This window comes from Grammomys surdaster, unplaced genomic scaffold, assembly GCF_004785775.1.
Source record: "Grammomys surdaster isolate TR1022 unplaced genomic scaffold, NIH_TR_1.0 125561, whole genome shotgun sequence".
Taxonomy (NCBI): domain Eukaryota; kingdom Metazoa; phylum Chordata; class Mammalia; order Rodentia; family Muridae; genus Grammomys; species Grammomys surdaster.
Window position 1 is genome coordinate 1,912,123 of NW_021620408.1, and position 12,460 is coordinate 1,924,582.

General features: G+C 45.1%; 1 protein-coding gene across 1 annotated transcript in view; it reads right to left on the reverse strand.

The window, feature by feature from the left end:
• Positions 1 to 8,795, reverse strand: part of Manbal (mannosidase beta like) — a 29,773-nt gene extending 20,978 nt beyond the window's left edge. Inside the window, exon 1 of the mRNA XM_028786583.1 lies at positions 8,755 to 8,795. The gene's annotated coding sequence lies outside the window, so the exon portion shown is untranslated. The remainder of the gene's footprint in view (positions 1 to 8,754) is intronic.
• Positions 8,796 to 12,460: the final 3,665 nt, after the last annotated feature.

Below are 12,460 nucleotides of genomic sequence, written 5' to 3' on the forward strand. Positions count from 1 at the left end.
TTCCAGTGAACTCTGAACTACCCAATATGGTTCTCATGAACCACATGAGGTCCCAAATGTGGCTGGTCTGAACTGAACCGACAGTTAAATTAAACACAGACAAATGTCAAGACTTATTATGAAAGAATGTAAACAATCTCATTAATAATGTTTGTTGATTATATGCTGAAATGCAGACTGTTAAATTACTAAAACTAATTTAACTTAATTTTAAAAAAGTTGGAGAACTTATTTTATGATGTCAAAACTTACTAGAAAATTGAGGTAATCAAAGCAGAGCTACTGACATGAGAATAGACATACAGACGGACAGACAGAGAACTCCAAATAAACGCTCACAGGCAGGAGAGGACAGACTTTAAACCAGTGGTACTAAGAAACAGTGTCTACACACAACAACAAATCGATGAAGTAGATGGTCCCCTTGTACCTCATATAAAGATGAATTCAAACTGACCCAAGATCTAAATTTAAGAGTCCAAACTATAAAACCACTAGGAGAATCTTAGGGGGAAATCGCTGTGGCACTGGGTTTGGCAGTGGTTTCCTGGATGTGACATCAAAGGCATAAGTTACAAAAGAAAGGAGTCAATTAGACTCCACAGAAAGAACGAGACCTTTTGTTCAGAGAGGACATTCCTCAGAGAGGGAAAGACAGCCCAGAGAATGGATGAAGACATTTATGAATCATACTGACGGTAAAGTCTAGCATTCCCATAGACAAAGAATTTCCACAAGGCAACAATAAAACAAAGCAGGGGTGGGAGAGAGGGCTCAGCCAGCTAAGACACCTGCCACCAAGCCTGCAACCTGAATTTGGAATGATGGAAGGAGAAAATGAACTCCAGAAAGCTGTCTTCTGACCATCACATACACACTGCAGCAAGTGTGCCTCTGACTCCTAAAATCGGCATAAAAACAAAACAAATAAGTGGGAGAGGGACAGTCAGTTCAAATCTGCAATCCCAGTAGTCAGCTGAAGATGAGTTCACAGCCAGCTTGTGCTACAGAAACTGACTTAATAAGAGTCAAAACCAGGAGAGTGGGGTTGGTGGCATGGTTCTCTGGTAAAGTCACCTGATGCCAAGCCTGACAACCTGATTTTGATCTTGGATAGACATGATGGAAGCCCAGAACCAATTCTCATAAGTTGTTCACACACACACACACACACACACACACACACACACACACACAGGATGGGGGTTAAAATGTAAAAAAAAAAAATGCTTATCAAGAAGCACTGGTGGGCACCAAGCGTCAGTAAAACTGTGGAGAAACTAGAAGCTGTGTGCATTGCTGTCTTAGTTACTGTTCAATTCTGTAAAGAGACACCACGACCAAGGAACTCTTATAGAAGAAAATATTTACCTGAGGGCCTGTTTGCAGTTTCAGAGGGCTAGTCCATGATCATCATGGCAGCAACCAGACAGGCATGGCATCGACGCAGTAGCTAAGAGCTTTATTTAGATCCTGACCCAGTCAGCAGACAGAGTCTGGGCCTAGTGTGGGCTTCTGAAACCTCAAAGTCCACTTCACAGTGGCTCACCTCCTCCAACGAGGCCACACTTCAAAATCCTTCTCAAACAAGTCACCAATTGGGACCAAGCTTTCACACATGAGCCTATGGAGGCCACTCTCCTTCAGATACCACAGCTACTGATGCGGGCACACACTGGCGGAGCAGCTGTGGAAACCAGTGTCTAGGTAGGATGCTGATGCGGGCACACACTGGCGGAGCAGCTGTGGAAACCACTGTCTAGGTAGGATGCTGATGTGGGCACACACTGGCGGAGCAGCTGTGGAAACCAGTGTCTAGGTAGGATGCTGATGCGGGCACACACTGGCGGAGCAGCTGTGGAAACCAGTGTCTAGGTAGGATGCAGAATTTTTGTCTAGGAGTGTGAAGAGGTTCCAGAAGTACTGGTAATAGTGATGCCTAATGACACACTTTATTCTTAAAAATGGTAAATTTTGAGTTACAGTCAGAGGCTCACATCTACAATTCCAGGACTTGGGAGGTAGATGCAGGAGAAACACAAGTTCAAGGCCAGCCTGGACAACATGAAACTGTCTCAAAAAAGGCAAACTTTATGCTTTAACACAAAGCAAAAATTCACTCTTCTTTTTTTCTATTTACTATTTATTTCATTTTACATTTTGACACAGGGTCTCACGTAGCCTACGCTGGCCTTGAACACCTGACCTTGCTGTCTTCCACTCTGGACTACTGAGATTACAGGCCTGTTCCATCATGCCTGGCTTACATGCTTCTTATACTTTAAATGTAACTAGCTAAATGTAACCATACATTCTATGGTTCTATGGACTAGCCCCATCCACCAGAACTGTCCATACGACTTTCTTCCATTCTGGCCCTGCTGCTCCTCTACTTTAAATGACTCTTCCAACCTGGAAACCATATAAGGATGACAAGATGGCTGACTATGCAAACAGGCTGAGTCTCACACAAATGTTTTTTGTTTTCCTTTTGACCTGGTTACTCTGGAAGCAAGATAGCCAATTCTCACATCAGTTCAGCCTATTCTAGAAGCCTTTCAAAGCAGGAGCCACCCCTCACTCACTATCCTGCCCCCTATCCTCAGAGCTGGCAGAACTTCCTCCTCCTGAGAAGGATCTGACTTCTGGAAAGAGCCCAGCCTCGGCTGGTTCCAGTTACGGTGAATCAGGTGGGGCATGGTGCTCAAGGATACCATCTTTGGTCATGTACAAGGTGTGAGGCTTGGAGGCCGGCAGACTGCTTGGAGCAGCTCCTAAGTTGGCTCTGAAGTGAATTCCAAGGCAGCCCAGCCCAGCTCTAGGGGAAGAACTGACAAGGCTCTCCACAGCACCAGCCCTAGTGCCAAAGCTGAAGAAAGCGTCACTCCTCCAGTGGCACCTCATAAACTTCATGCCCTTGACCATGCTTCATGCTCAAACCTGTGAAAAGTCTACTGAGGGCACCAGTACTCAGTCTTAGCATGATGATGAAGATTAGGGGTCAGGAAGCTGGAGGCGTACACAGCCTGACTATGGACATCTCGCTACACTGTAGTTTATCTCTTGACTTCTTAGAGGTTGATGTCACTTTGAGCCCATCAAAAAATGTGCCCAAAGCCATAAGATACTTCGGTCTTTTTTTTTTTTTCTTTAGTGGTCATTAGGCCAACATATAAGAAGTCATAAAATGGATGATATCCTTTGTCTGAATAACTTACTTCCTAGAATTTAGATTAAGGAAATAATTAAAAAGAAAGGGCCTTCAGGTACAAAAGCAGTCTTGGCAGCACCATTCCTATCACTGGAAGGCAGGAAGTGTGCAGCAGGAAGGGAGCTGGTGGTGGAGCATGTACACCACGGACTTCATTGAAAGACCAGCACACCGGGCACATAAACACTGTGGTCAAGCCAGGGGGGGGGGTTGGCAATGCAATACTGAGAAAAAGAAGCAACTGTATCACCAGTGTGACTACAGCTCTGTCTAAACCAACGTCACTGCTGAAGACCAAGGCAGGCACCTGCAGAGAATCACTGTGCACGGGTGCCGTTGTGGTGTGTCATGAAGCTTCCACTCTAGGGAGTGCTTATAGACACATACAGTACAATGTCAGGGCTAAAAATACGAAAACCCAAAGGAGAAGGAATAGCATGTTGTTTTATGTGGGGTGGTCAGAGAAGGGCTAAGAAAGTGACATTTCTGCCAAGGCAAGAGAGCAAAGGACCGCAGAAGTAGTTCAGGTGTATGCAAGCCCCTGAACTCATTCCCCAGTACACACACACACACACACCAGAACAGACTCTAAGTGACAGGAAACAGGTCTGCTGCAGCAAGGAGGAGTTCCGGATAAGAGAAGGAAGCTAAAGTCATCCACAGGATAGTAACTGAGGGTGAGAGGCAGCAGCATAGCAGACTTAGCTTGATATACACACACAGAGAAATAGTTATAGCCTTGGACACACAGATATCCTACTCTGGCCACTGAGAGAACACAGAAACAAGAGTGTCCCAGGAGCAATGACCACACCTTGTGCCCAGATCTTGGTTTCTGGGCCATTTTCCCATAAAAGAAACCAGGACTCCTTACAGAACTGGCTAATTTCTAAACAGAAATAAACAGGATGAGCCTGGGGCAGAAACCATGCAAGTGCTTTAAAAACAGAAAACGCAAAACCAAACATTGCCAGGGAGTTGTCAAGAGTGGGGATTTAGCAGCTTAAGTTGGGACACGAATGAGAAACTTGGGGTATAAAATAAACACTGATAAGAGAAACAGCTGATTGGTCGATGGCAGAGAACAGACACATCTCTCACATGAATTACAACTATGTATGGAGCCACTCTGCCTGTGTGTGTGGAGCATAGACTTCCATAATCTCAAATGTGTGCTGTACATCACGACTTTCTTCAGACAGTGGAAAAGCAGGAGAGACACTTGATTGCTCCCTGAAGCCAGGTGACCCTGGAGATCAACAGTGTCCCACAGACCTACAGCAGGCTCCTCTGACAGCCTTTCTTCTCGAAGCCTTTGACTGAGTCTGCCCACAAGAAAAAGACCCATCTACAAAATAACTAGCAAGTAACCCTCAAAACCCTCACTTAAAACAGGGATGTTCTGAGAAACCATCCCAGCAAGTGAAAAGAGCCTCCTGAGACACACTGCCTGGACAGTGCTAGCCTGGAGAGCGGAAGGAGGAAAATGAAGATCTGGACATAGAAATTCCAGTTTATGGTGCTGTACTGACACAGGCTCATTAATTATGGCAAATGTTCTACCCAGAAATTCAATAGTATCTTAAAATAGGCATAAAGCTAAAATTGTTTTTAAATATTTTTTGAGCCGGTCTTACATATCCTAGGCTGGCCTTGAACTCAGTAGGTATCAAAAGGTAATCCTGAACCTCCCACTCTCCTTCCTCAGCACTGGGATCACTGTGTGAACGTCAATCAATTCATGCAGTGTTGAGGACTGAACCGAGACAGATCATCACGCATGCTAGGCAAGCACTTTCATCTGTACATTCCCAGGATCTAAAATACAATACTTTTAAACCACCAACGTTTCAAAATAAATAACTTCATGTGCATACAGAGATTGCAAGACTTCTCAAGTACTAACTCTAAAAATGTAGATTTCAAATTAACAGAGGTTTCGGGATCTCCCAATCGCTCCCCAGTGCTGTAGACTCTGGACAGGGATCCTGCCTCCTGAGGAGTTTCAGAAGCTGTTCTGAGACTTCAACTAAAAAGAGGCAGAGTGCTAGAGATGGACGGTTTAGTGGTTAAGACTGCTCTTCCAGCAGACTTGGTTCAAGTCCCAGCACCCACATGGCAGCTCAACCTGTCTGTAACTCCATTTCCCTGGCTTCTGACACCCTCACACAGGCAAGCATATAGGCAAAACACTAATGAACATAAAATTAAAATAAATTATATATATTAAGAGGCAGGGGAATAGGAAACTATCAGTAGATACTGCCTTGGAACAATCATTAACAAATTTCCAAAAGCTGCTTAAAACTGGGTAAGAGCTTTGTCTAGTAGAACGGTAAGCAGGCTCTAGGTGAGTCATGGTCAGTAGTGGCTGGACAGAAACTGCTGTGCAGACATCTTGCAAAATATGACTACTGGTTCATTTGCTGGCATTTAAAAGTATGAGATGCATGGGCTGGTGAGATGGCTCAGCAGTTAAGAGCACTGATTGCTGTACCCAGGGCCCTGAGTTCAATTCCCAGCACCCACATGGTAACTCACAACCATCTGCAATGGGATCTGATGCCCTCTTCTGGTGTGTCTGAAGACAGCTACAGTGTACTCACATATATACAATGAATCTTTAAAAAAAAAAAAAAAAAAGTATGAGCTGCCACAGAGTTGTTCCGTCTTACCCAGTGGATGCCAGATACTATCTATGCACGGTACTGAACCCTAATATACTGATTTCCTCTCTCCATACACACCTGAGACAAAGGCTACACCCTAGGTCCTCGGGATCAACCTCATCATGAGTGGATGCCACAGTGCCTGTCTGATGAAATAAAGTGTAGGTGCTGTGATGTAGCATTAGGCTGCCTCAGACCTTCTAACAATACATGAAAGGGGGACCTTTCAGGCCACAGTTATGTTGGGGATGACTGGGTGTCAGGGGCAGAGGGGGATGGTGGTTGGGGGATCTGTGACAGCAGGACAGCATAGGACTTTTTTTAAAAAGAAAAAATAATAATAAGTTACTGTAACCACCATCACTAGAAAAGTAGACATTCTATTTGTTTGTTTGTGGCAGAGTCTCACTATAGAAGAAGACATGTAGACCTCTATGGCCTTGAACTCAGAGATCCATCTGCCTCTGCTTCCCTAGTGCTAGAATCAATGACACGTGGGGAAAGAGAAAGGATAAAACCCTTATGCCAGTCAGAAGGGAAACCTGTCCAGAAAGACTTCATACAGTTTTTACACAGTATCAGATGTGTACTTACAAGTACAAGGTGGTACTTTTACACAGTACCACCTTGCCGGACAGACTGGAGCAGGAATATGCTGGACCAGTGACAGGCAGGACCCCATCCTGACCAGGACTGCTTGACTACGCATATTACACATATTCCACCCCTCTAGTCAAGGCTAAACCTCATGACAGTATCTTGGGAAGGGACCTGAAGCCAGAGGATCCTTTCATTTGTCCCTTTTCCCAATGTGGGCACACTAAATACATCTCCTTTTCTGAGCTTCGCTGTTGGTTATCTCATTAATTAAAATATTCTCAATCAGTAGCCAAATCTAGCTTGTTGGCACTGAGACCTCAGACTTTTACCCTGAAAACTCCAGTTACTAAAACCTTTCAAAAAGACATTGTGGTTGCCTAGGACAGTGGCATACACTTTTTGTCCCAACATTAGGGAGGCAGGCAGATCTCTGTGAGTGAGAAACCAGTCTGGTCTACATACTGAATTCCAGGCCAGCCAGAACTGAAACCCGTCTAAAAATAAATATTTTAATAGCATATCAATCTGAAATTATCTTGTTAACTCTATCAGTAATGTTTTCAGGGAATACAGTCCTTAGGTGATCACATGGATGCCTTTAGTGCTCGTTCCAGCCAAGGATCATAGGTCATAACGGTGTCCTTTGGGGCATGCAGAATTTGAAACATACTGGGAACATTTGATGAAGTCTACACTGCTAGCTCTGCATCATCATATGCCTTCCAATTCCCCACTTGCTGGTACTTCAAAATCGCCTTCATGTGTCCCTCTGCTGGGATTATAGCAGAAGCTTATTCACTGGCAGCTACAGCCTCTATGGAGATGTTGTTTTTCAGAACAAATCCATTCCTAACCTGTGTAGCCATTCCTTATTCCCAGTAAGTGGCTTTGTGTTCTTGTTTCAGGGGACACTTGGCCTTCACATAGCGTAAGGCATTCTTTGTCTGTGTGTACTCACAAATGTGATGCCCTCTCTACCCTACCTAAGCAAACATCTACTACACACTATGGCTGTAACCTTGGCAATGTGAGATTCACAAGCAACACTACCACTTATTAATATTTCAGAAAAGTTTCCATGTAGCTCTCAAATTTGCTATGCAGCCAAGGACAGGGGTATAGGAGTGCTCGCCCCCGACCCCCACCCCTAGTCTTATGGTGCTATGGAGAAAACCCAAGGTGTTTTGCATGCTGGGTAAGTAAGCACTTTTCCAACTGAGCCATATCACCAGCTCTGATTTTTAATTTTTTGTTTTTGTTTTGTTGAGACAGGGTTTCTCTGTGTAGCCTTGGCTGACCTGGAACTTGCTCTGTAGATCATGCTGGCCTCCAACTCACAAAGATCCTCCAGGACAGCCAGGACTGCACAGAGAAACCCTGTCTTGAAAAAAACAACAAAAATTTTGTACTCCAAAAGACTTTAGCAACTTTTGCCTAAAGAGCTTTTTTCTTTAAGTTAAAAAAAAAAAAAAAAGCTGTTTAAGTAAAAAAAGCACCTTTTTTCCTTAGCAGTAGCAGTGTTTGGCTTTGCTTCGGCAAAGCCCAAAGGTTATATACTCTGGTGTAAAAGGGTTACCTGAACACAGGCAGCTGTTCTACGTGACTAATGAGTGGGTAGCATATACAGAAGGATACGCCAAGCAAGATGATGTATGTGGAAAGCAGGAAGAGGTAAAACTTCATCATGCTTCTTTCTTAGGGCCGGGAAGAACAGTTCTGGGGCTTGGACGTGGGACTCAAGCAACTGAGCTCTTCAACACGCTACTCAAAACACACGAATTAAAAGCCATGTGATGTCTGTTTCTGGAGTCTTCCACTTTCTATATTCAGGTGACAGGTAACTGAAACCGCAAGTAAGTGGGAGGCGATTGCATTCACCGTCCCGTTCTCTGACAGAGTTTTCTCTCAAGCGCACACTGCACCTAAGCACTTACACATTCATGGCCTCCTCATCCTCCGCGCAAGCCTTTGTGCGCTTTTTGCGGAGGAGGAAAGTGACCGGGGGAGGAAACACGAGATGCCCGAGGTTACATAGCAATACAGGGCACACCCCACAAGCCAAGCCCGGGCTCCACCTGGCGGAGGGCAGGCTGGGCCCTGGCCCTGAAAGATCCTAGCGAGGGCCCGGGCGAGGGCCCCCGTCTCCTCGGAACGCAGACTGCCATCGCACGTAACTTTCCTCCGCAACCTCGGGAAGCCACTAAATTCCGCAGCACTGCACCGATCCCGCCCGCCGGGAAGCCCCGGCCGGGCCACCCGCACCTGAGTACTTACCTCCGGTAACGCTGCGCCGCCGCACCGGAAGTGATCCCTCGTGACCCGGAAGCGATGTGCGGGCAGCAGCAGTGCAGTAGCAGCAGCAACAGCAGATTCCGTTCAGCCGGCTTTACCCAGGTCACGGTTTCCCTGCCGTCCTCCTGCTCGTTCCTAAAAGCACACTGAAGGTTGAAGCTTTAATGAATTTTTGTTTGATTTGAGACAGAGTCTCACAGTGTATCTCTGACTGGCCTCGGACTTGGAGCAATTCTCCTTAATACAGAGGGTCTCCACACTGTTTAGAACTCAGTTGTAAGTCTGAACCAGAAACCTACAATATCAAGGAGTAGGACAAACATTCACAAGCTATAATTCAGACAAGACCAAATCAGCATAATAAATTAAAAAGAAACCAGTGAACATCTCTGCTTCCATGGAGTTTATAGCCAGAGTAAGTCACATGATAGATATAGGATCCATAATGCGATAAATGTTTGGATGGCAAATAACAGAGTATTGGAATAAGTGACAGATCAGTTAGGAATGGAGGCCCAGTTTAGGCAGTGGGTGGTAACCAGCCTCCATAATGAGCAGTGATGTTATTGGTGCCTGATAGTCAAGCCTTTTACCGCCTCCTCCCACGCTGACCAATGTGACCCATAAGATATCGGGGAAATACAGAACTTGAGTTCCGAGATTAAGACAGAAAAACACTGTGACTTCCTCTTTCCTCACTCTTCATCATTCCTGGGAAGTCCCACATAGTGAGGTTCACATGGGCAGTTACCAAGCCTCCAGCCAACAACAAACTCAGCTTGGCAGCCAAATGGTTCTCCAGGGTTCATCCTTCAGTCCCGAGTCAGCTGATGTGGCCCTGACCCCTAAATCCTTTATGTGTGTGTGTGATGTTGGTGTGGGTGGGTGGGTTTGGGTGTGGCATATGCACACATATGCATGTACCTATGCATGCTGAGGCCAGAGTATATCAGGTGCTTTATTATTAGTTCACCTTGTTCCCTTGAGATAGGGACAGCCCCAGGGTCCCTGTGTCCACCCGGTCTTGGCACTGGCATTAAAGATGTACGTGTGGCCAAGCCTGGCTTTTTACTTTGGGTGTTTGAGACCTTCATACTTGGTCAACAAGTACTCTCACCCACTGAGCCATGCCCAGCCCTAAAATGAATTGTGTAGATGGATTTCTGGTTTTGCTGTTGTATTTTTTCCCTTTTTCTTTTCTAACGATGAGGATGAATCTTCAAGCATGTTGCTCCAAACTCCTGCTGCTGTCACTTCCTCCCAACACAGACTGTAATTGTCAACCATGAGCCAAAACAAACTTCCTAAGTTTCTTTTGTTGGAGCATGACAGCAATAAGCGAGTAACTAGGGACTCGAGAGAGGCCTCAGTGGTTAAGAGTGCTTGCTGCTCTTGCAAAAGAACCTGGGTTTGGTTTCCAGTACTCACATATGGGCACAAAATCTTTTATAACTCCAATTTCAGGAAATCAGAAGCTTTCTTCTGGTCTCTATGTGTACCAAGCATACATGTGGTATACAAACATACATACATACATACATACATACACACAGGTTAAACATCCATATATCTATGAAGAAAAGCTAAAGAAAGAAAAGTAGCTAATACAGGTAGAATTGAGGTCTGGAGAGAACAAATAGTTAATACAGAACTTGCCCTAAAGGTGCCGATTATGTGTAGATAAGGACAGTGTTTTTTGTTTGGGAGTGTTTTATTTTTGAGACAGGGTCTCAATGTGTCATTCTAGCTGGCCTGGAACTCTCTATATAGACCAGGTTGGCTTTGAACTCACAGAGATACATCTACCTCTGACTCATTAAGCCACCATATCCAGAAAAAAAAAAAAAGATGTTTTATGAGATGAGTTATATACCCTCCACCCATAGATATTTTTTGGAACGTAACCTCCATTACTCCATAATGTGATTCTATTTGGGGACAGGACCTTTGTGGGGGAAGGGGTTGCAGTAAACCTTATGGATGGTATTCAGGAGAGTAGGGCTCCCTGAGCCCCCCCACCTCCTTCCAAGGGTCTAGGATAGAAACTGTGATGGGGCTCAGTGCTGGGGGCTGAGTTTGGACAGGAACTCCTCAGCGGCCTAGGGCCTTTCCCCCTTGTGATCTTGCTGGGGTGGGTAGTCCAGGCCTTCTTACTCGTTGGAGGCCATGGAGGCCATGAGGCCTGCCACCTTTTGCTGTATTCATTGTCATGATAGGAAATGAGCTATGTTATGGAGTCAAGATTTTTACAAAAGTAAATCAACTGGACATGGTGACTCACACCTGTAATCTCAGCACTTGGGAGGCAAAGACAAGCAGATTTCTGTGAGTTCAAGACCAGCATGGTTAACAATGTGAGTCCCAGGACAACCAGGACACACATAGAAACCTTGTTAAAAGATGGGGGGGGGAGATGGAAGGAGGGAGGGAAGGAGAGAGAGAGAGAGAGAGAGAGAGAGAGAGAGAGAGAGAGAGAGAGAGACCCAGCACTGGAGGAGCAAAGGCAGAAGGAATTATCCAGGAGAGACAAGACTAAATAAAGCACTCTTGTCTCAAACAAAGAAACCAACACACAGAGGGCCTAGGAGCTAGCTTCTTTAGTCAAGATGCTGCTGCATATGTGTACATGCCTGGAGCCTGAGTTCAACCCCCAGAACACACATAAAAATGGAAGGACGGAACCTACTCCACTAAGTTATTCTCTGACCTTCACATGTATGTCATTCATAGCATGTATGTTCTTTTCCACGTGTGGACACATGTATGCACACACACACAAATAATATATATTTTAAGAGAAAAATGAGATCAATAGGATGAAATGTTAAAATTTAATATAAAGGGCTACAGAGATGGCATGGCTCAGAGGTTAAGGGCACCGACTGCTCTTCCAGAGGTCCTGAGTTCAACTCCCAGTAACCACATGGTGGCTCACAACCACCTGCTGTGGGATCAGATGCCCTCTTCTGGTGTGTCTAAATACAGCTACAGTGTACTCATATAAATAAATAAATAAATAAATAAATAAATAACTCTTTTTAAAAATCTGATCTAAAAAGAAGGGGATTTGGACACAGATGCACACATGAGGATGTCATGTGGAGATGAAGGCAAACATGGAGGGATGCTCCTATAGGTCAAGAAGCACCAAGATTCCCCCATCAAGCCCCGGGAGCTGAGATGGCTGTAGAATAGATTTCCTAAGCCTTCACAAGTGCCATCAGACTACTTGGTTTCAGACTCCTGGCTGCTGGAACTAATAAATGTCTGCTGCTCAAGTCACCTAGTATGTGACATGTACAGCCCAGCCCTGGCATGCTACTACAGGTAATGTGGGAAATACGCGGATACAGGTAATGTAGGGAATAAGTGGATACATGTCCTCTGAAACCTGTTACTGTCTCCAAATGTAAAAAGATGCCCAGTGTGGCTGCCTCAGGCACAGCTACTTTCTTACTCTCTGGAAGTACCTAGAGGACTCCAGCTGAGTTGAGCTTCTCTCTGTGCCCGTCATTCCTCCAGCAGCACACAGCAGAGCTCTATGGCAGGTTTGCCTCTAGCTTTCATGTCTGAACAGGCTCAAAGCATGGGGATAGGAATGGTTTCTACTCAGAAAACATGTCTAACGTGGCTTAACACCAGAGAGAGTGACCACTGAATTACTCTATTTTGTTTCCTTTGTCTCTGT